The sequence below is a fragment of the Cervus canadensis genome, chromosome 3 (assembly GCF_019320065.1).
Source record: "Cervus canadensis isolate Bull #8, Minnesota chromosome 3, ASM1932006v1, whole genome shotgun sequence".
Taxonomy (NCBI): Eukaryota; Metazoa; Chordata; class Mammalia; order Artiodactyla; family Cervidae; genus Cervus; species Cervus canadensis.
This window is the reverse complement of record NC_057388.1, coordinates 93,980,431-94,007,679: the sequence shown is the minus strand read 5'-3', so window position 1 is coordinate 94,007,679 and position 27,249 is coordinate 93,980,431. Positions and strand designations below refer to the sequence as shown.

Genomic DNA, 27,249 nt, shown 5'->3' with positions numbered 1-27,249 from the left:
GATGTGTGAAGGGTTTGTGAACTCCGCGCGCAGAGCTGTGCAGACTGGAAACCGAACTAATATGCAAAGTCCGCATAATGTTCTCATATTGACCTCATCAGAAACACATTTTTGTAAGTGCGTGGGTGTTCCGATCTCTTGTACTTCTGTACAGGACAATTTAGGATTACCTCTTCACTGGAGATTAATGGTGAGGATGGGAAGAAGGGTGGTGGCTCCAAAAAGCGCAAACAGGGGAAACGAGATAACACTCACTTTTCAAAAAACAAACGCTAATTCAGAATCTAATTCCCACCCTATATCAAATCCCGCGCTCCTCTTACCCCCGCATCTGCCTCTACCCCGCCCTCTCTGATACCTATGGTGGGCGGAGCAGAGAAAAAACGCTCTCGGCTCCCCCAAATTGGTTACGCCCGCCCCGAGTTTTGGTTTCCCATATTTGAGCAAACACTGAGGAAACGGAACCGCTAACGTAGGCCGCCGACCAAATGACAGCGGAGCAGCACACACGAGGGCCAAGAAGGAAGCAAAACACGAAAAAAGGCAATAGTGTAGCAGCAGCCACGTGAGGCAGGCGATGCCAGCCGCCCTCCGAGTGAGAACTTCAACTCCCGGCTTGCAGCTGGGCGGTTACCATCCCAGGACTACAACTCCCAGGGTGCTGCGGGAGCGACCACCCGCCACTCCTCCCGCCCCTCCCCCGCCCCTCCCGACCGGATCGGCGTGCGCCTGCGCACGGGAGGCCGGAGGAGTCTTACCCTAATGTAAGATGGTGGCCCGTCTGGCTGTGGAACCCACCGAAAGCTGAGAGTCTCTCTCTCAGCCGTAAAGGTCGGACTCGCTGAAGCAATCAGACCCGGTTCTGAAGAGTTTTTTTCCCCGACACTCGTTCAGTGGTCTCTTGTGAGGACGCGGCAGCGCGTGGAGTCGGCTAAGGGAAAAGCGAGGCAAGGCAGGCGGGTGAGTCTATGCGGGGCTGGGCTTTAGGGGAAACCCAGGGCTGACCGGCTACGAGAGAGCGGAGGCTTCGCTGGGACTGTGCAGGCCGCACCCCCCTTTCTCCCCACCCCCCCGCCTCATCTTCACCCTCCTCCTTCTCGATCTTCCTCCTCCTCCTCTTCCTCCCTCTCCCCTCTACGCCACAGCAGTTACCACCAGGAAAAGGGAGCGGGGCAGAAGGCAGCACGGCGGCGAGCGCCGGCTGCTTCGAAAATCTCTTCAATTGGGCAGCTGAGGCGGCTGCTCGTCTTCAGCGCTTTCCTCTACATTTTTGTAGGAGCAGCAATCTCAGGTCTCAGGACTCCTTGTTTTCCCAGCCCCCTTGCCCCTCTCTGACGTCCTTTCCCAGTGGACCCCGTCTCGCAGGACCAAAGCCATCACTCCCACTCTGACCCGTGCCGCTGCTGCTGCTCATTAATCCTACTGCTCGTTGCCCACTCGTCCTGCTGCTGTTTCTTTTTTTTTGCTCGGCTGCTACCACTCTGGAGTTAGCCTTTGCCCCCTTCTGTTGCTTGCAGTCAGCCCCTCAGCCTGTCTTGCTACCCTGGAGCTTCTTCCGATTTGCTGTCTTTCGTTTAACCACATCTGTCATTTTTAAAGCTGCCCCTTAACTATCTCGATTGTGCCGCTGCTCGTTCTAACCCACCTGTTTCACAGCTTTCTTGGGTATTGTCCTTCCCGTCCCTCTTTCCTAACTGATTCTTTCAGCATACTCTTCCAGAAAAAAAAAAAAAAAGAAAGGGACGCCCCGTGTTGGCCCCTGAAAAGTCAAGGAAGTTGGGAAGTGAATGAAGTGAGGTAGGATACTATTAAACATTTTGAGTGAAGATCGTTTATTCAGGCTACTCCGGAGAGGAGCGTCTTGACCATTTTGCTCCCAGTGATCAATTTGTGGATTATTCGCTCTGTTGAGACGTGGTTTTGTTTTGTTTTGTTTTTCTTTTTTCATTTTGGACTGGTTTCTCCATGCTACCAAACGTTCTTCTGAATTGTATCTCCCCAGGACACTTAGTATGGGCTCTGATTATACCAACAAATATTAGCCTAGGCGTTTAAAAAATAAGATAAATCTGGCACACAATCAAATTCATCTGTGAGCTTCACGAGCAAATATAAGTGGTATTTTGATTATATGCAGGTTATATGTGGTTTACGGATTCCTTCCAAATTGAGAATTGATTATTGACTCAGTTTTATTGATGTTCAGCTTAATTGATGACATTTTATTTATAGTTTGAGTGGAAATTTCCTCTCTGGCTAATACCAGACTGACTTAATATTTTTGGATTTGGTAAGTTCTTTCTTTTAACATTTCTAGAATGGTAGGTATCAGAATACATTATCTTCTTTTGAAAACCATTAGGTATATAAGCAAAAGAAAAATCGATTTTTTTCTAGAACGAAATCCCTCGTTTTATTCATAGGAAAGAAGGGGGCTGGGAAAAGAAATGACAAAGCTGTGCACATAAATGCATTTGGTAACACTCACTGTCATTATTGTTTACATTAAGAAACAGAAAGCTAGAAGCCAAGGGTGGCTTATGATGTCTGTTTTGGTGAAAGCGAAATTAAAATGTCCTGAGTAATGGCATAAAGTGAAGAAGGAGCTTTTGCTATAGTCAGACTACTGTGAAGTAAAGAATTACCAGAAAAACAAACAGGATTACATAGATCAGATACATACATCTCAAATTTAAACATGAATAAGACATTGTATTCATGAGATATATATAAAAATGTTAAAAGTCATGGTAGCAATCTCATGCAGCAATATACCTCTTATTTGCAAAAGTAATAATACCTCAAGTGTAAATATAAATACATACAGCTGCCCTTTAAATCACTTTTGGAGATTACTGCATTAATTGTGATTTTTACAGATTTTACCTGTAATACTTGAGGAATCTTACCTTTGACATTACATTCACTTGATTGTGATAAATGGTCTGTTTCATCAAATGTAAACCAAGGTTAGGAAAAGATGTTTATAAAGCTTCATTTTTCCTTTCAACCACTTAAGCCACAATTTGGGGAAACTGAATTAATCCCTACTCTTCTGAGATTTAGAAGCAATTTATGTAGCAAACCTTGTGTTGAGTTATAACCTGAGCTTTTTTTTTTAAAGTATTACTTTTAGTTTATATTAGTAGGAAAATATTTAATACAATTGATCTTCAACTCTAAGCAAAAAATACATTTCATTTTTCTTTGTAATACACTGGCGGAGAAGCTTTCTACTATGAAAAATCCGAATGGGTTTAGAAACCTTTGGCAGTCATGCTTTGCTGAATTGTAAGCAATGTATTCTAGGAGAGGACTGTCTGGCAGAAGAAGGTAAATGATTTTAATATAGCTTTTCTTTTGTAAAGCTATTTTGCTTCAATAAAAAAATGTTCTCAAGTAGTTTTCTCCACTCTATACTTTTTTTACCTGCAGTCATCAAATTCTTATTTTCAGCACTGTGAAGTCAAAATGAATTCACTATGGGATCTTTAACACATCTGAAGAAAATAATTTAAAAGTGCTTTGATATTTTGATAGGAAATAGAGAGCTGAGATTTAATATTGCAGCTTCCTAATTTTATGGGTTTTTTGGGGGGGAGTGGGGGGTGGTTTGAAATACTTTCTGCTGGGTTCAGTAGTTGAATTCTTCAATTGAATAGATTATTTCTAATGGAGAGTTTTTGAATGTGAGTTACTTAAGGTTACCTTATTATAAAATTTATTTATATGAAGTTCTGTAGACAGACCTTTTACGAGGGATGAGACAATTATAATCAAATGGCAAAGTGCAGAAAAATTGTTTTGTAATGCCCTTCAACTTCAGTCTGAATGGAGCACTAGCGATAACTTGCAGTTTATTACTTTGTAAAAGAAAGAGGGCATTGCTTAAGGGTGAACATCTTGTGTTAGGGGAGTTTTATTTTTAAGATGATGTTTTATATATATATATAGTTAATGAAAAAATACCTTCTCAGTTTAAGCACTATGATTTTAGAGATCTTCCCTTTCTCTCCTTCACTACTTCTGTCTTAAGGTTAAGCCACACTGTTGATTAAAACTTTTTTTTTTCTTTTTGGTGCCTGCAAATAGCACTTGATGAATCCGTTTCAACTCAGTGTTACTATTTCTATAGACCATTCAAGTGAAGTACAAAGTTTTAATTTGTGAAAACTTAAGCATTTGCTGAAAACTCAGTTAGTTTTTTGTCATTAAATTTACTACTGTCTTGACTTTTTGTGAAGGAAGTTACATTCATCTCAGCTGGTTCTAAAGAAAAACAGTAGGGAAATAGGTTATAGAGATCTTTAGTGCTCTAGAAATAGTATAACTAGAATGTACTACATACTTTTCTCAAAGGATTTCTTAATCTAAGTGGAACTTGTAAATGGTTTTCATCCCACTGGAGTAGCATGTATTGGATAAAATTTGTTAACACATTTTGAGATTTAAAAAAATTTGTGTTTAACTCAGAGATATTAGGAAAAATGTGCAAATGGCCCATTCTTTGTGGTAATACCCTTGATATTTTAAAAAGTAATATTTTTTCTCAAAAGTCAAGAGTATACAAATAATAAAGATGGGCATTATTTACTCACTTAGTGATGTGATGAAAGAAGATAATCTTATAGTTAGTGGTTTTCTGAAAATACTTTTTGATATTTATGTGGTCTTCTTTATTAGAAAAGATTGTATGGTAAATATCAAATTTTTTCAGATGTAATATTAATCCAATAGGTTTTGTCTCATTTCTTTTTCATAGCATGATTCTTAAAGTAGTTTATAGAAGAGAAAATTTCAACACTATTTTGGCCCCTTAGATTAGCTTTCCTATAGCAGTTTTTCTTTGGCCCCTTAGATTAGCTTTCCTATAGCAGTTTTTCTTTTACTGGAAGAGGGAAATTACATGCTACTAAAAAGAAGATCATTACCTTTACTCGCTAGGAAAATGAAACTTTAAAGATAGGGCAAGTACAAGGCAATTTGAGTATGTTTATTTTTCTTCTAAGAAGTTTATTTGTGAGTGTGGTTTCATTCTTTCTAAACTCTGTTTATACAAGAAAGTTGTCCTGTTTTAAACTTTAATTGTATTGGGTGATGGACAGATGATGTATTGCTATGAGGATAAAGCTTGCTATTTATTTGTTATTCAGTCGCTCAGTCGTGTCCGACTCTGCAACCCCATGGACTGCAGCACACCAGGTTTCCCTGTCCTTCACCATCTCCTGGAGTTTGCTTAAACTCATATCCATTGAGTCAGTGATGCCATCCAACCATCTCATCCTCTGTCCCCCCCCCGCCCCTTCTGCCCTAAATCTTTCCCAGCATCAGGGTGTGTGAAATATCTGTTCGCAATCAGCTGGGTTTTTAGTTATGGTATCTAAAACCTCCCCTCTTGAATATTTAGAGAAATTGTGGAGAAGGGGAAATCAAAATAATCAGATTAGTGTGTGTATATGCCTAAAACTAGTTTGGGAGAAAAAAAGTCAAGGTAAAGAAGCAATGTCATTAGAATAAAACGCCAACATTTAAAGATAGTAGGTGTTTGTATTACTGCTTTTAAAAAGAATTAATGATGATGTAGAGAAATGGTGGTTGAATTTTGATAAGTAGCTGTAGCCTGAACTACCAAAGCGGTGGAGCATTCCTTAGTAGCAGCAAACAGATACATTGTCATTAAGACAAATATCTGAAATTTCTTAAACATAATTTTCAGTTCTCAGAATAGAGGAAGTGCTTATTTTTCTGATTATTTAATACTCTACTAAGTCAGTCTTTGTTAAGAGCAATAGGTGTCTTCAGATTGTGTATTTCTTGAAGTAGCGTTGACTGATTTGGCTTATTGAACGTTGATTGTAGCAGTCTTTTTTTTTTTTTTGCCTTTCATATTTTGCTTTTTTTAAAAAAAAAACAACAGCTGATTTTCAGCTGTTGTTTGGGTGGGTCCTTTTGTGAATGCTGTAATTGAATGAGAATTTGAGATATAAACAGTATTGCTTTTGGTAGTAGATTAATTTTTCTTTTGATGGTGATCCCTTCCATTTAGATTGTTTTTTTCTTTTTTTGTTGTTTTTTGTTTTTTTTTTCCTTTAATTTTTAAGTTAATTCTTAGTTGAGAATTAGAATCATACAAGTTCCCTGCCAAGTTAGATCATTCCAGAATTTTTTTCTTACTTTAAATAGGGACCTGGGTATTTGTTGGGTAAAGAAAAGTGGTATTCTATGCCTTGGTTTTGTCATTTAAAATAAACTATAGACTTATTAGTGTTAAAAAAGAAAACATTGTGGAAAATTTTAAACAAAAGTGGACAAAAATCGCTGTCTACTGTGTCAAAAATCTCTGACACAGACAGAAGTGTCTGTGTCACTTCAAAGGTCAACTCATAATCAGTCTGGGTTCACCTGTGCCTTCACTTAGTTTACTCCGTGTCCCCCTGCTCTTTGACCTGGATTATTCTGAAGCAAATCCTCATCTTCACAACTATTTCATATGAGCTAGAAATCTTTTGACATAAAAATCCTTGATTTTTTTCTTTTTGAAGCATGATTATTCAGTCTGTCAGATGGTCTTTAAGTATTTACTATAGATGTGCTTCTTGGGAAACGGTTCAACCTCTTCTAAGAGTTCATTATCTTCTTGGGTGTACTTCCATAATTATTAACTAGCGCTAACCAAAACATAATACATCTAATGCTTTGATTCATAGGTCTGAGTCCAGTATGTTAGAGTAGGGATATTTAGAAGTAGGGCTTCTTGAGAAAGTAGGACTTGAATAAAGAATATGTACTGTCTGTATAGGCAGAGCGTCTTCAGAAGGAGAACATTCCATACATTCCATGTGGAGTGTGGAAGCAGGAGCAGACACGTTAATGGGGACCAGCATGATGTGAGAGAGAGATGAGTCTGATCTCAGTGGAATAAGGTGCTAATTTCTGAGAATGGTGTCAGAGAAATTAGTATACTAGATTTGGGCTAGATTGTGAGGTGTATTCAGTGTCAGGTTGAATCTGATCTGCTAAGTAGTAAGGAGCCAGTAGGTTGGTTGGGGCAGGAGATGACATAGTGAAAGTACTCTCTAGAAAGATCCCACCTTCAGTAGTGTGCAGTATATTTTGGGGAGGACAGTTGAGTGAGAAAAATTAATCAGAGATGTTGGCGTGACGTCTCTTAGATTCCATCTTCGCTTCAGTCCTTTACATCCAGAAATGACAACAAGGTTTTGGAGAGCAGAGAACTGAAGAAACGTAGTCTCTTTGTCTTTGATAGTAAACTGCAGTTTGTTACCCAAGCCCAGCTTTTGGAAAGGAAGTGATGCGTGATTTCTCAAAATAACAATCTCAAAAAATTTCAGCAGAAAATAACCACCAGTGTTTTCAAATAATTTTAGTTGTGTGTTCACTGAGAAATAAGAGTTTAGAAAATAAAATCTTTATTACATGATGATGAGATGGAACATATTTCATCTGTAAAAGAGAAGTTGATGCCTCATCTGCTTAAGTGTGTATGAGTTCAGGATTATTAGGAAATGTATGTTTGAACAGCTTGTAACCAGTATATATTATTGGGTGTCTTTAAAGTTTAATAGTGACCTGATGAAAGCAGAAGGAATGGCATAAAATTCTGATGAATAGAATACTAATATTGTCAACCCCAAGCTCCCGTAAGGATGAATAAGGATAGGTCAGCAGGGGAAAGAATGTAGGGCCATTATTAAGTGAAAGTTTATTCTTTGATTTATTTTGATTATACTTTGTTTTGCAGAGGTATTCTAAACAGATCTGGTTAAACAACAGGCTTGCTTATTCTATTTGGAATTTTTTTTTTAAGTTCTGAGACCCTTGAAATTATTCTTTTCTTTGTTTTGGTTTGTTTACTCTTCATTAAACCAACTTTCTTCATCTATTGTGTATTTCTGGATAGCATGCTTTCTTTGTTTTGTGAAGGAAAATTTCATTTTGTATCTTAAAGCAACGGGGAAAAAGTAGATTTCTTGTTTTGGCTTTGTAAATAGATGAGTAATAATACTTTATTTGCATTTCTTCTCTTTTTGCTTCCCTCAATATGACACGTAGTCCCTTTTTACAACATTTAGCATGTAGATCTCAAGAATTATCACAATTGAGTCTGAAAATATATCAAGCTTGGGGTGCTTACAGCTTCAAAATGACTTATCAATCATTTTCTTTCCTATTATTAATATAAAAGATTTACAATAATGCCATGAATATTTTGGGAAATTATAATAAGAATAAAGATAATAATGTAATATGGTGCTTTGTTGGGAAATATGTGTTTTTCATTGACATTCCCTCCATCCTGAACCTCCTTGATCCTGGTAATGTGACAGAGCTATTTCTGACATTTTTCCCCTTCTTTCTTTAGCGGGTTATGTGTGCTGTCTAATATGGTCACTAGAATAGAAAGCTGTTGCTTTCTCCTTTGCTATATTTTAACAGAGCCTTTCATATTTTAATTTTGGATTTAAGATTGAATTGAGATCGCCTTTGCGCAGAAGAATCTTGTGGAGGATTATGCTTCTTTCTCATTCCCAGTCTACGTGGAAAGGAAGTAAATTATCAAATATGCAGTATAGGAGAGCCTTAGTATTTGAGAATATTTTCATTGGTAGCTCCCAATCTATTCTTTTCCCCCAGCAACTTTTAATTTAATGCCTTGAGTATGGAGCCATGATGAAGGGGTGGTAGTGAACTGAAAGACACTCAGTTGTGTCCAACTCTTTGTGACCCATGGGCTATACAGTCCATGGAATTCTCCAGGCCAGAATGCTGGAGTGGGTAGTTGTTCCCTTCTCCAGGGGATCTTTTGAACCCAGGTCTTCCATGCTGCAGGTAGATTCTTTACCAGCTGAGCCACCAGGGAAAGGAATACTCGAGTTGGTAGCCTATCCCTTCTCCAGGTGATTTTCCCGACCCAGAAATCAAAACGGGGTCTCTTGTCTTGCAGGCGGATTCTTTACCAGCTGTTACCAGGGAAGCCCTGAGGGGTTGGTAGGGAGGGGAGCAAATGGTTCCATGCTCCAAGAGGCTCTCCCAGATTTTAACAACTTGAATTAATGTCAAATTATTAGTATTTTGCATAGCTTTATTCATATAAACCTTGGGAAAGGGCCCTTTTTGTGTGAGTGGCTTTGGGAGTGTCTTGAGTTGCTAGGAGGGCAGGTGCATTGCAAACCTAGGAAAAGGGAAGACAGGCAGAAAATACAATGAAAGTCTTCAAATTCTAATAACGGCCACAGTGCATTTTTGCCTCAGGCGTTGATGGTACGGGCTCCTTTGCTGCCTTTGGCTACACACTTTAGGTTTTTCTTTTCTAAGTTAGGCTACTAGTTGGGAAGGCTACAAACTTTAGCCCTTTCTAAGTCAGACTAGCTTCCTTCGCCAGGCTTCGGTATTTTAATCTCTCTAGCTCAGAACCTGATAATTGTGTCTTTAATCTGCCAGGAAGAAGGGGGAAATGGGAAAGAGAAAAAAATATGTATGATACTCCTCGTCTCTTCATAAATTGGCATATGATTATTCTAAGATTATTTTATACAAGAACCTCTTCCTTTGATTTTTAATTGTATATAATCAGTTCTAAAATAGCTTCATAAATTTCCTAAATGAATCCTTAGAAATCTTGTAAAATGTGCTTTAGCCATAGAGTTGGTGGTAGGTTGCAGGGTATGGATATAAGTTAGGTGCTTAGTGGTACATCTTTGGGAATGTCTTGCTTCTATTAAAATCTCTTCTGTTATACTCGCCCTAGTACAGATGTGAATGTTGCTTCTAGAAAGTAGAGCTCGTAGTCTTTGTTTAAGGTAGTTACCTTCCCTGCACTGTATTCTAATCTGTTTGATACTAATGAAAACAAGTATGACAATAAAATACTTTAATAGCCATGCTAATAAAAGAACATTTATTAGCTATATGTATATATAAATATATAAAAATATATTTTGTCATGCCTAGCAAATATTTTCAGCAGCTTTGAAGAACTTTGAATAACATATGATGTGTTTGTGTTTACAGATTGTGCATTTTATGATGTACTACTAAATTCTACAATCTTCAAAACTTGGCATTATATTAAAAGAAATATTGCTCTTAGAGTAAAGGAGTTAACTTAAATGATTTTTTTTTAATACAGTTGAACATAGTTTTCATTGGCCTCTGGATTTTCTTGCCAGCCTTTTGAATTGCTATTTTTGTTTATTGCTTCTGCTGCGAATATTATGCAGTTTAGTATGGAACCAGGCTGCCTGAGCGTGAATCTTGACTTTACCACATACTCCTTGTCAGACCTAGGGCAAGTTACTTTATCCTATCAGGGCCTCAGCTTCCTCATTTGTAGGATGCAGCCATTAAGATTGTCGTGTGGTATAAATGAGTTAATGTCTATAAAATGCATGGAGTAGTGTTTGGCATATAGTCTTGTTTTGTATGTGTGCTGAGTTGTGTCTGACTTTTTGCAGCCGCATGGACTGTAGACCTCGAGGCTCCTCTGTCCAAGAGATTTCCTAGGCAAGAATACTGGAGTGGGTTGCCATTTCCTCCTCCAGGGGGTCTTCCCAACCCAGGGATTAAACCTGTGTCTCTTGTGTCTCCTGCATTGGCAGCAGGATTCTTTACCGTTAGCGCCACCTGGGAAACCCTTGGCATATAGTAGGCCCTGTAGAAGTGTTTGCTGTTTTTACACATTTGAAAGGATTTAAAAAAAATCTGTTTCAGTAGAGTTTTTATTCAGTATACTTTTTTCTGTCTAGGTAGTGGACATAGGTTTTCAGTAGTTATTTGACCAACTAGAAACACAAGTAGAGTGTTTTATGGGATAATCCAAGTACTGACCTATCTAGGATTCTTTTGAATCAGGGAATACTAGAAAATGAATCTGGACAGGTATGATAGAAAATAATTATGAGTGTTTTGAACGAAGACAGAGAAATTTAGATGTGATTGATAAGAGGGGAATCATTGCAGTCACTTCAAATTCATTTTTTTAAGTTGGGGAGAGATGTGTTTAAAATAGTGTTTCAGTTCAGTTGCTCAGTCGTGTCCGACTCTTTGTGACCCATGGACTGCAGCACGCCAGGCCTCCCTGCCCGTCACCAACTCCTGGAGCTTGCTCAAACTCATGTCCTTCGAGTCAGTGATGCCATCCAACCATCTCATCCTCTGTCGTCCCCTTCTCCGCCTGCCCTCAATCTTTCCTAGCATCAGGGTTTTTTCAAATGAGTCAGCTCTTCGCATCAGGTGACCAGAGTATTGGAGCTTCAGCTTCAGTATCAGCCCTTCCAGTGAATATTCAGGATTGATTTCCTTTAGGATGGACCAGTTTGATCTCTTTTCTTTCCAAGGGACTCTCAAGAGTCTTCTCCAACACCACAGTTCAAAAGCATCAATTCTTTGGCGTTCAGCTTTCTTTATGGTCCATCTCTCACATCCATACATGACTACTGGAAGAACCATAGTATTTAGGGGAAGATGGTTTTGAGTGTCTGTGGTAGCACAGATACTTGATTTTATGTGGATAAGATGTTTTTTGTCTATTCTGTTCATTGATGTATCCAGAGTGACTCCAACAGTGCCTGGTAGGTAAAAAGACGCTTGACAAATATTTATTGGATGAATGAACCTTGAGGGGGACTGAGATAACAGACAAGTATAAAGGAAAGTAAGTTTTGGGGATCCCTCCTTTTAAAGGGGTAGAAGTTAAAAAAGGTATTATTAACGGAACAACTGGAGAAGTAAAAAGAAGGTGGAAAACTATGTCTCAGAAAACGAAGAATTTCCTAGGGCAGAAGTCACAGGGATGGTAAGATCCAGTATGATATCACTTCCAGTATGACTTCAGGAGGAAAGAAGGAAATGACACAATTCAATGCAACATTCGGGAGAAGGCTATGGCACCCCACTCCAGTACTGTTGCCTGGAAAATCCCATGGATGGAGGAGCCTACTCCACGGATGGAGTAGGCTGCGGTCCATGGGGTCGCTAAAAGTCGGATACGACTGAGCGACTTCACTTTCACGCATTGGAGAAGGAAATGGCACCCCACTCCAGTGTTCTTGCCTGGAGAATCCCAGGGACGGGGGAGCCTGGTGGGCTGCCGTCTGTGGGGTCGCACAGAGTCGGACACGACTGAAGTGACTTAGCAGCAGCAATGCAACATTCCAGGAGAAGGAGACTTGAGAAGGCCCTTTGGCTTGTGGTGGGATGGTCACTAATCACATTAGAGCAATTTCATTAGACTGGGAATATGAATCAGATTGGGGGGAGTTAAGGGAAGTGGTAAGTAGAGATAGTAGGTAAAGACTGTTCAGTAGTAGATAATGACTGTAAAAATGTCAGTAAAACAGATTATAATAGCAGCTTTCATAGTTATTGAATGTGTAATATGAGAGATTCTGTTTATTAGAAATGAGAAAACTTGAGGCAGTCTTCGTGCTGAATGTTCTTAAATTTCACAGTATAGAAGACTTATTACACATGCTGCTTCAGGGCTCTGCCACTTGCTAAATAACTCTGTAATCTTGAGGAAAGTTGCTTAATCTTCTCATGCATTGGTTTTTTCCTTGTAAATGTTGGAGATCTAGTTCATAGATCTGTTATGTTCATAGATCTATGTTATTTCTTAGACCTGTTAAATTAATCTTTTTAAAATGCTTAGAAAATGCTTAGTATGTAGTAAATATTTGATAAATATTAGCTGTTATTATCATCCACTGCTGAAGTGAGGGTAAGGAGTAGGATTGGACAATAGAAGAGAATAGGAAAAAAATTAATAAAATCATTGCCAAGTAGTGGTAAGAACTGAATAGAAAAGCCTTAGAACCTTTGCTCTGACTGTCCCTCTGCTTGGAGAACAGTTTTCCAATTACTGTATAGCTATCTCAACTCCCTCAGACCTTTGTTCACATAATGTCCTTTTCAATAGGCCTGCCCTATTTATTTACAGTTAGCATTCAAGCCTCTCTCTCCTAATATTTGCATTGTTTTACTTAAAAAAAAAATACAGTGTGCTAAGTCACTTCAGTTGTGTCTGACTCTTTGTGAACCTGTGAATTGTAGCCTGCCAGGCTCCTCTGTCCATGGGGTTCTCTAAGCAAGGACACTGGAGTGGGCTGCCATGCCCTGCTCCAGGTGATCATCCCAACCCAGGGATTGAACCCATTTCTCTTAAATCTCTTGCATTGGTAGGCAGTTCTTTACCACTAGCACTATTTGGGAAGCCCTTAAAATACAATACTTCAAACATATCATATAATCCACTTACTTATTATATATTCCTTTTGTTGTCAATCTCCATCTACTAGGCTGGGGATGTTTGTTCCTTGATAGACCCAGGTTCTGGGAATAACATTTAGTACATAATAGGTGCTCAGTATATGCTCTTTGAATGAGTAAATTATTTCTCCATTGAAGTGAGGTGGATGGGGAAATCAGTTTAAGTGGTGCTGGGGATACAATTTTGGAGGAAAAGCCAATTTTCTGAGATTGATGGATACTATATAGAAGTTGATCTTCTCAGATCAACTTCCTCTTCTCAAGTGGGTTTTCTGAGTCCATTTTGGTACTGGTTTCCCTGGAAATCACTTGGGAAACCCATTAAACTGAGGAAAGAAAAATGTTAAGACACCTCTCTTTTTCTATAATAATTATATTTTACTTTTGATTAGCTGGTAAAAGCTTAAATTTTTGTGTTTATTAGAATTTAGGAACTGTTCTAAAGATTTATATTATTAATTTTTAAAAACTCTACAGCCTCACAGGTACATTGCAGTTTCCTTGTATGCCATCGTTAGGGTGAAGGAAGCGCCCTTTGCGCTGAGACGAAGGGCAGGGCTCCCCAGACCCCTGTGCTCTGTCCACAGGGAGCTCCTCACGCCTCCTCTCTCCCTCTGGCACTCACAGGCTTGACACCACTGCGCGCCTGAAGTCCAGATCTCATTATATCTTTTATCCCTTTTTATGTCAGTTACTACCATTCTCCCAAGTGACAGTTCATGTCTCACGCTTGAATCCTCACAAAGTTCTGAATGTTTCTTACCTTTTCAGTCCTTTCCATCATCAGCAAAATTTCTCATATCACTGTTTTTTTTTTTTTTCCCCTAAACACTTCCTCCACTTCCTACTGTTATGAAGACAGTTTCCCCTGTCATCCTTGCAAGTTTTGGCTATCATATTTTTCCTTTAATTTTTATATGCTGTCATCAAGGGTCAGTGGTGAGTTTCATGTACTGAGATTTAAGATTGCATTTCTCATTATGGCCACTTCTACTGACTAGGAGTCAAAAAGGGAGCCTGGTTTATATTGTCCAAAAACCCTTAGGTTTGCTGGCATTTCTTGCATTCTGAGCTACTCATCTTTTAGCTCATAGTATACTGTCGTTTTTGCTAATAACACTATCCGTTTAAAAATTCTTGACAGTTGCAGTGTGTACCATTTGTGTTGTTTCTATTACTTTGACCTCTTAAGTTCTAAAATTCTTTAATGATTTTGCTCTCCACCCAATCTCAGCCACTACTTCATGGTTGTATGTTTTCCCCCCCGCCCCAGCTGTGCTGCTTGGCATGCCGGATCCCAGTTCCCTAGCGAGGGATTGAACCTGTGCCCCCTTTAATGGTAGTGAGGAGTCCTGACCACTGGACCGCCAGGGAAGTCCCCATAGTCGTATCTTATGCCTTGTTATTACCAATGACGTGAGCCCTGCCTCCCATGATTTTCAGTTCATGCAACCCCTCTCTGACCACCATATGTCTTTTCACTCCTTCCAGGCACTTCCCGACTCAACAATCTTATTGTAGTTAGGAGCTCTGATCCAAAGATTCTATTTTCCTTTGCACTGTCCGCCCCACCCCCACCTTGATTTTGTTTCTTCCCTTCTTACCTAGTGTACATTCATTACCTGGGTATCAATCATTCTATTCATGAGTTGATGAGAGATTATTCTAGTCTATCTTATCTTAACTAAACCTTGAAGGCATATTTAACGTAGACTTTGATTATACCAATGTTTGTGGGTGGGGAAGTTGTCTGCTTTTCACCTCATTCACCCTCCTCTCCTCCATCCTACACCCAAACGACCTGACGACCTATATACCAAAGGAAATTGGGAAGAGAGGTTATGAGTTGGTTACTATTACAGAAAGTTACTTTGAATGGAAGACTGGACCACCCTTTTAAATAAGAGATCCATTGGGACTTCCCTGGTGGCCCTGTGGTTACAAATCCATGCTCCCAATGTGGAGGACATGGGTTTGATCCCTTTGTCAGGGATCTAAATCCCACATGCCACACAGTGTGGCAAATAAAAGAGTGATCTGTTGTTGCTTCACCACTGCCTCTAACCTCCTCTAGCAACACTTGCTTTCTCCCCGACTCCTGCCAAACTTGGTGTCCTTCTCTACCCCTGCCCTTTCTCTGTTTTTCCCTACTTCCACATGGATGTATTGTATTTCTTAAGACCTTTGGCTCTATTTGAATCAGTATTTTATACTTTAAACTCTTCTTTCAGATATCTTGATAGTGCATTCTGCCATCTCTGATGTGAGTTGGTTTTACTTTTGTTAATAAAGTTTCCAACAGAATGATACTGAACATGACAACAAAAGGGTTAATTGATACAAATAGGGAAATCATGTGTAAAATTGTGGGGAAATGAAAGATATGTTTTTTGGGTACTCTGAATGTGCTTGTCATAATGCTCATGATTTCTAGAAGAGTTACACTGTATTGCAACATGTAGAGAAGCTTGGAGATTAGTTGAAAAAACAACTTCATAGTTCTTTTCTTTTATCTTTTCACTTCTGTTCTCTGAAGCAGATGTTCTTTAATGTTTTCTTTTGATTCCCTTTCAGAATGTTCTCTTATACTGGGATCAGCAGTCATATTACAAGTTGGGATATTGTGTGTATGTTACTACTGATATCAGATCTTTTCATATTTTAGTAGTTAGGACCCTAGATTGGTACCAAGAGATTGGTCTGAAGATAGATATATATATATATGCCTGTTTTCTCAAGCTGTTTCAGAGTTGTATTGTTTACTATGTTACCCATGAGCTATGTGTTGGCTTTTGAGCACTTGAGATGTGGCTAGTCTGAATTAAGTTGTGCGCTAAGTATAAATTAATGATTACATGTTGAGTTGGTAATATTTTGGATATATTGGGTTAGATAAATTACCTGTTCTTTTTCTCGATGTGTCTAGTAGAAAATTTACAGTTACATATGTGGTTTGCATTTTATATCTCTTTGACATTGCTGTCTTATCTTACTTTTTCCTTTGTTCTAACAGTTTCAATTATTTTAATCCATTATATATTCTCTAAAAATGATTTTGGTGTTATGTAATATAAAAGGATTTTTTCTGAAGTTTAGTATTTTTATGTTGTTATGCTTATTAGTATTCACTTTCTGAAACCTTGAGTTGTCTTTCTTTTCCTTTTTTTTTTTTAACCTTTTGACTTTCGTCTTATCTTCTCATGGTACTATATAGGCATGTTATGCTTTCTGTATATTGCCTGGAAGAATTTTGGAGGAATTTAAAAAGTATAAGAGTTTATCTTTTATTTACTTCTTAATATTTAGGACTACTAATACTATATTTTATAAATCATTCTGTTACTAATGTAAAATTTTAAAATTTAAAGTAAAAGCAATTTGTACCTGGTAGAAAAGAAAAGGGACTGAAAATTTCACATGAGGAAAGTCTGCTTGAACATAAAACCCAGCAAACAAATAAATACACAAGCAAAAATGCACTGACTTAGTTTGCTGTTAAAGGTTTTATAAACTTTCATAAACTTGGACCTTAGCACCATTGCTACTGTTTCTCCTTCCATGTTGTAGTCCTTTGAGGGTTTAAGTTTTTGCTTTTATTTCTCTTACCTTTTTTGATCTTTGGAAAAAAAGGATTCATATTGGGTTCAAGGAATACCTTTATAGGGTTAAGCCTTAAACTGTTTAAAACCAAGTGGTGGAAAAAAAAAACAAAAACCAAGTGGTGTAGCTCAGATCTGGGTAATTTTTAAGTGAATAAATGATTTGGGTAATTGTGGATTATATTTTAAAGTGAGCTGTTGACTTCTGAGCTCCAAAATCTATTTCAAATTAATCTGTCATATGTTGTTACCATCAAGGTATTAACAAAAATGGCTTTGTTAGGTATTTGAAAATTATTTACTGGAGAACTATTTTATTATCCTTACCTACTTAGAGAATAGTAGGTACCTACATACTGTAAATTATATAAAAGCATATTCACAAGAAAGTATATAAGAAAAAAATTTGGCCAACAAGCTTGAACTTTTTTTAAGATTGGAATTGATAAAATATAGGTTTAAAAATGAAAATTGGGAGAAAGCATATCTTGGGAGAAAAGAGTAGAGAAATAGAGATAATAGGGATTGTGAGAAGGAAGTAGAAAAGTGAGCTCATAGAAGTTCACATTCTTAGATGCTCAATGGAAGGATAATTTTGTTACTCTTTGATAGACTGAAACAAAGATTTTGCTACTTGGCAAGTTTCTGGATCTTAGAATACCCTGTTTAACTTTTTGGTTCTTCCTAAGTTTTGAGGATAGGCCTGATTTCTGTTGGCTGTGCAGACTTAGATTTGGGTTGATCTATAAGAATAATTTCTGAATCCATCTGTGTTGTGTATATCATATGTTCTTTTTTAATTTGCTGAGTAGTATTTCGTGGTGTGGATATACCACAGTTTGTTTATTTGGCTTGTTTGTAGTTTTTTTGCTTTTCCTAATTGAGTTGTTTTGAGCATTTGCGTACACATTTTTGCATGGTATAGGTTTTCATTTCTTTGGGATAAATGCCCAAGAGCATGCTTACTTGATCATCAGATAAGTGCATATTTAGTTTTAAAAGAAACTATAAGATTATTTTCTAGAGTTGCTCTATGACTTTGTATTTCTGCAAGCATTGTATGAGTGATTCAGTTTCTCTGCATTCTGATCAGAGTGGGTGTGTATTATCCCTATTTTTCATTATAGTCACTCAAATGTGTAATATTTCATTGTAGTTTTAATTTGCACTTCCTTATGGTTAAAGTTGTAGAACCCCTTTTCATGTCCTTATTGGTCATTTGTGTATCCTCTTTGGTGAAATATCTGATGTCTTTTGCCCGTTTTCCAGTTTGATATTTTTGCTCTTGAGTTGTGAGGATTTTCTATATTCTAGATATAAGTACTTTGTCAAGTATGTGGTTTGCAAATATTTTTTTCCCAGTATGTAGCTTGTCTTTTCATCTTCTTCATAGGGTCATTCATAGAAAAAACTTTTAATTTGATGAGGGCCAATATGTTAATTCTGTTTTATGTATTGTGCTTTTTGTTACAAGTCTAAGAACTCTGCCTAGTCCTGAGTCTTGAAGATGTCTTTCTAAATTTTTTCCTAGAAGTTTTATTGTCTTTCATTTTACATTTAGTGTATGATCCATTTTGAGCCACTTTTTGTATAAGATAGGAGATTTCAGTTGATATTTTTTTCCTTTCTTTTTAGTTCATTTGTTCCAGCACCTTCTGTTGAAAAGGCTCTCTTTCCTCTGTTGAATTGCTTTGCATATTGTTGTCAACAGTTACTTGGACATATTTGTGTGGACCTATTTCTGGATGTTCTGTTCCATTCCATCCATGCATGTGTTTGTCTCCATCAGTACTACACTGTTTGAGTAATGTAGCTATGTAAGGCAAGGTAAGGTGAAGTCGCTCAGTTGTGTCCGACTCTTTGGGACCCTACAGAGTATAGCCTACCAGGCTCCTCCATCCATGGGATTTTCCAGGCAAGGGTACTGGAGTGGGTTGCCATTTCCTTCTCCAGAGGATCTTCCCAACCCAGGGTTCGAACCCAGGTCTCCCTCATTGTAGGCAGACGCTTTACCGTCTGAGCCACCAGGGAAGTCTATGTAGTAAGCCTCAATATCAGGCTTACTACATAATTTGATTCTTTAGGTCTTAATGTTTTAGGTCTTGTAGGATCTCCTTTCCATACAGATTTTAGAATAAGCTTATTTATACCTGTAAAAAAAAATCTTTCTGTGAAAGATTTTGCTAAGATTTTGTGAAAATCATGCTAAGAATTACATCTATATCAATTACATACCTTATTTATGGAGTATTGTTCTTCACTGTGTTGTGTCTTCCAGGCATTGAACATCCTAAGTCTCCAGTTCTTTAGGTCTTTTTAAATTTTTTTCATCAGCATTTTGTAACTTTCAATATATAGACCTTGCCCATCTTGTTAGATTTACACCTAAGTATTTAATTTTGTTTGGAGTGATTTTTAAATGACATTGTGTTTGTAACTTAGGTTTTCATATGTTTATTATTAGTATGTAGAACTATGGTTGCTTTTTATGTGTTAACCTTTTATCATTTGACCTTGCAGAACTAATTTATTAGTTCTGTTAGTTCATTTCTTTTTTTATAGATTCCTCAGTATTTTCTAAATGAAAAGTCATGTTATCTACAAACAGGGACAGATTTTTTTCTTCTGTTCCAATCTGTTTGCCTTTATTTCCTTTTCTTAACCTTGTTTGCTGAACTTCCAGTGTTGAAAAAGATTGGTGAGAGTGGCCATCTTTGCCTTGTACTTAAGCTTATGTGGGAAACAGTTTTCGCCATTAAGTTGTGATGTTATCCATGGGTTTTTTTTTTTTTAATCAACTTTATTTTTTTTAACCAAATTGAGGAAGTTCTCCTCTATTCCTAGTTTACTGAGAATTTTTATTTTGAATTTTGATAAATGCTTTTCTGTCAATTGATATGATCATGTAATTTTTCTTCTCTAGCCCTTTTATTTGGTGGATTACAGTGATTGATTTTCCAGTGTTGAACCAGCCTTGCTTTCCTAGAATAAGTCTAATAATCTTTTTATATGTTTCTGGATTTTATTTGCTTACATTTTGTTTATGATTTTTGCATCTTAAGTTCATGAGAAATAGTGGTGTGAAGTTTTTGTTTATATTTTTTGGTACTGTGTCTGTCTGGTTTTGATGCCACAGTGATACTCACCTCATAAAATGAGTTAGGAAGAGTTCCTCGTCTTTTCTGGAAGGTAGTATAACAATAAAACTAATTCTTTAAATTTTTGGTAAAATTCTCCAGTGAAGCCATCTGGGCCTTGGAATTTCCTTTTCCTGAGTTCTGAACTATGGAGTCAAATTTTTTTTTTTTTAAATGCTTATAGGACTATTCAAATGATCTCTTTCATCTTTTATTGAGTTATGGTGATATGTGGGTTTTTTTTAAAATGTTTTTTTCAGTTTTATTGAGATATAATTGACATAGAGCACTGTGTAAAGTTAAGATGTACAGCATAATAATTTCACTTACATGATTATCAGAAGAAATTTGGTGAACATCCATCATCTCATGCAGATACAAAATTAAAGAAATAGAAAAAAATTTTTCCTTGTGATGAGAACTCTTAGGATTTACTTTCTTAACAGCTTTCATATATAACATACAGCAGTGTTAACTGTATTCATCATGTTGTATGTTACATTCCTAGTATTCATTTATCTTAAAACAGAAAATTTGTACCTTTTGACCACATTCATTCAATTCACCCCCCACATCCCCTGTTCCCTGCCTCTGGTTACTCATCTCTTTTTTTTAATGAGTTTGTTTTTGAAGTATTACTGACCTCCAACACTATGTTAGTTCCTGTTATATACAATGTAGTGCTTTTGTATTCCTATACATTTCAAAATGATCACCTGATGTCTAGTTATGATTTGTATTTATTATATTCCTCAACATGATGTGTGGTTTTTAATAATTTTTTCTAAGTTGAATTTATGAATATGAAGTTGTTCTCAGTATTTCCTTATTATTATTTTAATGACTGAGAAATCTGTAGTGATAATCCCCTATTTCCCTCTGATAGTTGTGATTCAAGTCTTTCTTCTTTTTGTTTTTGTTAGTCTTGCTAGAGGTTTATAAGTTTATTTGAAACAAAGAACCAGCTCTTTGTTTCATTATTTTTTCTTATTTCTGTTTTCAGTTTTATTGATCTCTGTCTTTATTATTTTCTCTTTTATGCTTGCTTTGAGTTAATTTTCCTCTTCTTTGTAGTTTCTTGCAATAGGAACTAGGATGATCAATTTAAGGCCTTTTTTGTCTCCTAAAGTGAGCCTTTACGGCCATACATTTTCCTCTGGGCACTGCTTTAGCTGCATTTCGCCTTTGATACATTGTAAGTTGGATTCCATTATGGTCAGTGAACATACTCTTTATGATGTCAGTTCTTTGAAATTTGTTGAGGTTTTATGGCCCAGGATATTGTTTTTCTGGAAGAATGTTCTATGGATGCTTGAAAAGAATATATGTTCTACTTACTTTTTGACTCCATTGGAATACCACCTACCTCTCCCTGTGCAGCTCTCTCCTTACTGCCTGCCCCACCCGTTCTGTTTGGTTCATGTTCCTTATTACTGGTTTGTAGAGCATCATTGACATTTATTCTTAATTCTTCTCCTTATAATTTTTTATTTCCCATAAATTCTTAATTTTTTGTCTCATGTCTCATTTGACATTTTCTGTAGTTTTAAACAAAATTTAATATTGTCACTAGTTTTTAATGTTGGCAGTGTCATTTGTGCTTACACTAATGGCAGATTGACCTTGAAATATTACTGCTCCAAGGTGAAATATGGTGGTGTGTTTTTATTATTCTTTAAAAAGTCGCTCATAAAGTATGATTCTTGGGATAAATTTAGACTGAATAGGAATTGTATGCCAGGCATATTGCTGTGCATTAAATAGGAGGAAAATCTATGTTTTCAAGGTACTTCATTGGACACAAGATAAACGCTTCTTCAGTGTTTATAATAGTATAAGACAGATGCTTAATGGAGAGGTACTATAAGAATTCAGAAAAGGAGTAATTAAAGAATGTAGGCAGGATTAATTTGTGTAGCCTTGTGAAAAAAATAATACAGTTGAACCTTGAACAGTGTGGAGGTTAGGGACACTGACCCTCCCTGCAGTCAAAAATCCGAGTATAAAGAAAATTAAAAAAGACAAAATCTCTGTTTAATTTATAGTTGCATGCTAAGTTGCTTCAGTCTTGTCTGACTCTTCGCAACCCTATGAACTGTAGACCGCCAGGCTCCTCTGTCTGGGGAATTCTCCAGGCAAGGATACTGGAGTGGGTTGCCATTTCCTACTCCAGGGGATCTTCCCCACCCAGGGATGGAACCCACGTCTCTTATGTCTCCTGCATTGGCTGGCAGGTTCTTTACCACTAGTACCACCTGGGAAGCCAAGTTATAGTTGACCCTTCATATATGTGGTTCTTTGTTCCATGTCCCAGGTTTCTCTGTATCTGAGGTTTTCATTTGTGAATTCAATCAGCAGCAGATCATGTAGTACTGTAGCATTTACTGTTGAAAAAAATTCCTATGTAAGTGGACCTGTGCTTTTCAAACCCATGTTGTTCAAGGGTTAACTACTTCAATGAGTGGTAGATGGAGTTGGAAAGGAAGTTTGATTGAAACTGGGGAACATTGTATAAGGGGACTATTGAACAAAAACGAGCATGGCCTGTGGGAGAGGGGGACATTCTTTGAGGCAGTGGGATTATTCAGTAGTTGAACAACTTAGGGGTTAGGAGTACCTAACTTTACAGTTGGCCCTTCATATCCCTGCTTCCATATCTGTGGATTCAATCAGCTGCAGATTGTGTAGTATTGTAGTGTTTATTGGGAAAAAAAAATCCATGTATAAGTGGATCCCCAGTTCAAACCCATGTTGATCAAAGGTCAACTAGAGGGAAGTTTCTGAATACCGAGAAAGAGCTTCAGTTTGAGCAGGAGGCAGTAGCAGATTTAAAGGTTCTCATTCTGAAGAGTGACTTGAAGAATGGAGTATAAAGCATTGCCATAACCTGGGAGATTGTTAGAAATGCAAATTTTAATACCCTACCTTACCTACAGAATCAGAACCTACATTTTTTAATAAGATAGGTAATTTGTATGCATGCTTAAGTATAATAAAACTGCTAAATTGAAGATTATGTTCAAGTTTCGGCACTGGGCAACTGAAAACTGGGTGGGCCATTGACAGGAAATAAAAAGCCTGGGTGGCAAAAAAACTGTGATTATTTTTTATTCCCAGGCTGAGAGAACTTTTTGTTGATAGAAAATGAGCATAATGATAACATTGGAGAAAATCTTGAAAAATGAATGGAAAAAGCTTATAATTCCAAAATCCTAAAATAAATAGCATTTTCATTATTTTTATATGTTGTCTTGATTTCTTATTAAGAAGTAACTTGTTTTTATATTTTTTGTATACTTTAAAACTCATTATATAAATGTTTTCTATTTCTTTACAACTTGAAATACATACATACCCTCTCATCCACATTTTTAAAAATGCAAATTAAAAATAACAGTGATTTCAGTATTTACATTTTTAGATTGGTAAGGATTAAAATGTTTGGTTCTAATAGATTTTAGTGAGAATGTAGATTGGTGCAACTTTTTAAAGGGTGATTTGGCAGTGTTTGTTAAAACTAAAAATTGCACATACCATTCTTGGTCCAGCAGTTTCACTTCTAGGAATATGTTCTACAAATATACTGGCTCTAGGTCAACTAATCTACAAGGCTGACTTGTCACGTTTACCAATTTTTTTGTATCAGTGTATTCAGGAAAATATTTTTTTTAATGAGTATAGACAAAATAGCATTATTTCATAATAAAAATTTTCAGTTTACTCTGATTTCTTTCCCATTCTTTGAAGAGTTAGTTTATGTCCCCCCACCAGCACTTTCTGATTTCTTTATAATCTTTTAAAAAGTTATTTAAAAGTTATGTTGTGTTTCCTTCTAGCATTTTAATAGTTTTAGGGTTCTTTTGTCAGTTTCCAAGTGCATCTACCAGCCTTTGTTTTTTAATAAATTTTTTTAAATTAAAAATTTTTATGAGTTATAAAAAATTTGCAGTTACGTATATTGGATGGAATTATTTTAATAGCTTTTTAAGATTTTTGATGGGATTTGGTTTACAATCCCCGACCCCCCCCCTTATTTTAAGGAATATTGGAAGCTAAGGGTCATAGGTTGATTGACTTTTTTTATGAACATATTTAATATTCAGAAAAACATTTCACAATCATAATTATTAATATTTCAGTGTAAATATTACATGCAATTTCCATAGATACGTGCCGAAAAATATCTAGAGTAACTATCACTAAGACATGCTAATATTTTATTAATCGCTATAAAAATTAAGAATGATATCTTGATTGAGGCCTTGGGGAATAATAATAAAATTACCTAAAGAGTGGAGTAATGAAATATTTCATTCAAACAAGAATGTAAAAGAACTGGAAACAGTGGCCTAAATCTTGCTATAAAAGACAAAAAATTTAATGACTGGAAATACAAAACTAACAAATATATTTACTAATAAATATAAAGTGCTTATAGAAGTATTTATAAATATAAATAAGAACTATTTACAAATGAGATTTCTATATTTATTAATGTATTAATAAATATAGGTATTTATACATTTATGTGTGTTAAGTCACTTCAGTTGTGTCCAACTCTTTGCGACCCTATGGACTGTAGCCCATCAGGGTCCTCTGTCCATTGGCTTCTGCAGGCAAGAATACTGGAGTGGGTTGCCACGACCTCCTCCAGTGGATCATCCCAACCCACGGATCAAACCCACTTCTCTTGTGTCTCCTGCATTGGCAAGTGGGTTCTTTACCGCTAGTGCCACCTGGGAAGCCCATTTATACATGTAGGTAGCTATAAATACAGATATATTTTTAAATTAATAAATATATTTATACATATAGACTATACTCTAAATACATGTGTTATAGCAATGTATTAGTAAGCCAATATGGTATATATTAATATAAAATATAATCAGGGTCATGTGTCTGATTTGTTGAGATCTTTGAGATAAATATGTAAATTTGGTAATTTCAGTGAATTTATTATTCAGCAGACTGAATTTTGGAGATTTGGTTTGTTTCTGATAATACTAACATACCAGAACATATGTTGAAGAGTGTGCATTGCATTATTGTAATACCAAAAGGCTGAAACTGCTGAAATTCGTGTCAGCAGAGTTTACTAAATTATGTTTGCATCTGTATGATGGAATATGTTGTAGCCATGGAAAAGAAAGTAGAGGTAAGTGTATTAAGATAGAAAAAGTTTTAGTGTAAAGTAAAAAAGGTTCAGAACAGTGCACACAGTCTTTTTCATTTTCAGTTAAAAAAAAAGATGCTTATGAACATATATATACATGGGATATATCTGGAAGAGTACTAAAAGTTATTTATAGTGGTTGCCACTAGGATCCTAACAGGTGGAGACAAAGTTAATAGATTTGATCAAGTAAAACTTGATCAGTTTTACTAACTAGTAAAAGTAAAATTAAATATTCGCAGCATATATTCCTTGTAGAAGATGTGAAAATGACATGTAGAGGACAAGTCTCCCAACAGTGACGTTTGTTAAAAATTTTGTTTTACTGTGTTTCCTTTCACTTTTTTTATATTTTGCTTTTTTGTATTAGTTTACTCACCACAACATTAGTATTTTTCACTGTCTTTTTAAAGGAATTAGTTTTATTCACTTATGTATAGTTCTGGTTGTTAGTTTTCATTTGAACTGCCTATGCAAATTTACTTTTCTTATATACTGTACACTGGAATTTTGTCAAGAAGAGTTGACTCATCAGTTTTTGCTGGGATGTTTTACCATGTGCAGTTTTGGTCATGGTCTGCTTAATTTTGTTAATTAACTCTGCCATTAATATTCTTTATGAATTGGGCAAAAAACTGATGTTGTATTTCTTAGCTAATCCATGAGAAAATTGTAAGCATCTTTTATTTAATACTGTAGGATTGCTAACTCAGTCATGTTCATTGAGTCTCAGAATTCTTTCCATTCTTCGGTATTTCAGTTGTTCTTCTCCCTAAAAGTTACTGGTCATGATTTTGACATTTTTGTTTTGGAGGCTTTCTGTTCCAATGATGAGAGTTTAGAATGTAGAATTCTGTTTGTATGTGACTTATTCACATCTTTGATAAAATTTTGTTATGTAGTTGCTATTAGTTGTTCTGCTACATAGATGACACTTTCAGAGTAGTGGGAGACAATCTCATTCATGGAAATACCGATCTTCACACTCACTGAAACCAGAGTTCAGCCTGTTTAAGTTGACCGCAAAATTGGTATTAACTGGACTCTCAGGTGCTAGGCAAGGTTGAAATAGCTTACATTTCTTTTAGCTGTATTTTAGCCTTAGCTGTATTTCCAGACATAAAAACACTGGAGCAGAGGACATCATTATATAAGGTTTTTGCACGGTTACTGATTTTCAAAAGGATTGAATCAATTTATAATGTCGTCAGCAGTGTATAAACACCTTGATTTAAATAGATTTTCTTTGGAATTAGTTATTATTATTAGAAAATATTAACTAGAAGTAAAATGATCTTGTGGAGTTACATTTTCATTTGCTTTGTGTAAAAATTCAGTAGGAACAACAAATTAGAAGTGGGTTTGGAAAATGTTAACTTCTAACTAGAGCATTTGGTTATGCAACTGTCACTACATTATTGTTTTGAATCAAAAGTTAAGATTGGTTATTAGCATAATGAAATAGAGTGTCCCTGGAAGAAAGTCATGAAGAGTACTATTGTATTCTTGGAACAGAGGAGTTCTTTTGTCTTATGTCCCCCTAGGCTGAGAATAGAATAATGTGCTACTTTTATCCTGCCGCTTAACAGTCACTGTGCTTGAGTCTGTCTCTGTGTGTCTGCCTGGTTCAGTCAATTAAAAAACTTACTGTTTGTTTGTTTGCCAAGTTAGCAATGTCATAATATATTTTGCAAGGAATTGAATAAAAAATTATTTTTGTCGTGTTTTAATAGCTTTTCGTGTTTATTTTTTATTTAACAAAAATTTTAGTGTAGCCCCATTTTTATTGTTTTTGAATCTACTTTTTAAAACTGTAAGTAATTTAGGAGAAACTTAGAAATAATCTTTTAAATTAAGCAAATCACTAGGTCACTTGTCAGAAAATAAGGAGTACTAATACATTAAGTGAATATTTTTATTTACTTTCCTGTTGGTGACCTTTTAAGACTTATTCAGCCTCCAAACCATCCAGTAATTTTGTTAAAAACTGATTCTATGGCAGGTTAATCTTTTTTTTTTTAAAGATAAGAAATTATAATTGCATCTTTTG

At 36.3% G+C, this 27,249-nt stretch overlaps 1 protein-coding gene across 6 annotated transcripts in view; it reads left to right on the top strand.

Annotated features, from left to right (window-relative positions):
* Positions 1-738: 738 nt before the first annotated feature.
* CNOT4 (CCR4-NOT transcription complex subunit 4) overlaps positions 739-27,249 on the top strand; it is a 149,649-nt gene continuing 123,138 nt past the window's right edge. For all 6 annotated transcript variants that reach the window (XM_043463791.1, XM_043463789.1, XM_043463790.1 and 3 more), the window contains exon 1: positions 739-960. The gene's annotated coding sequence lies outside the window, so the exon portion shown is untranslated. The remainder of the gene's footprint in view (positions 961-27,249) is intronic.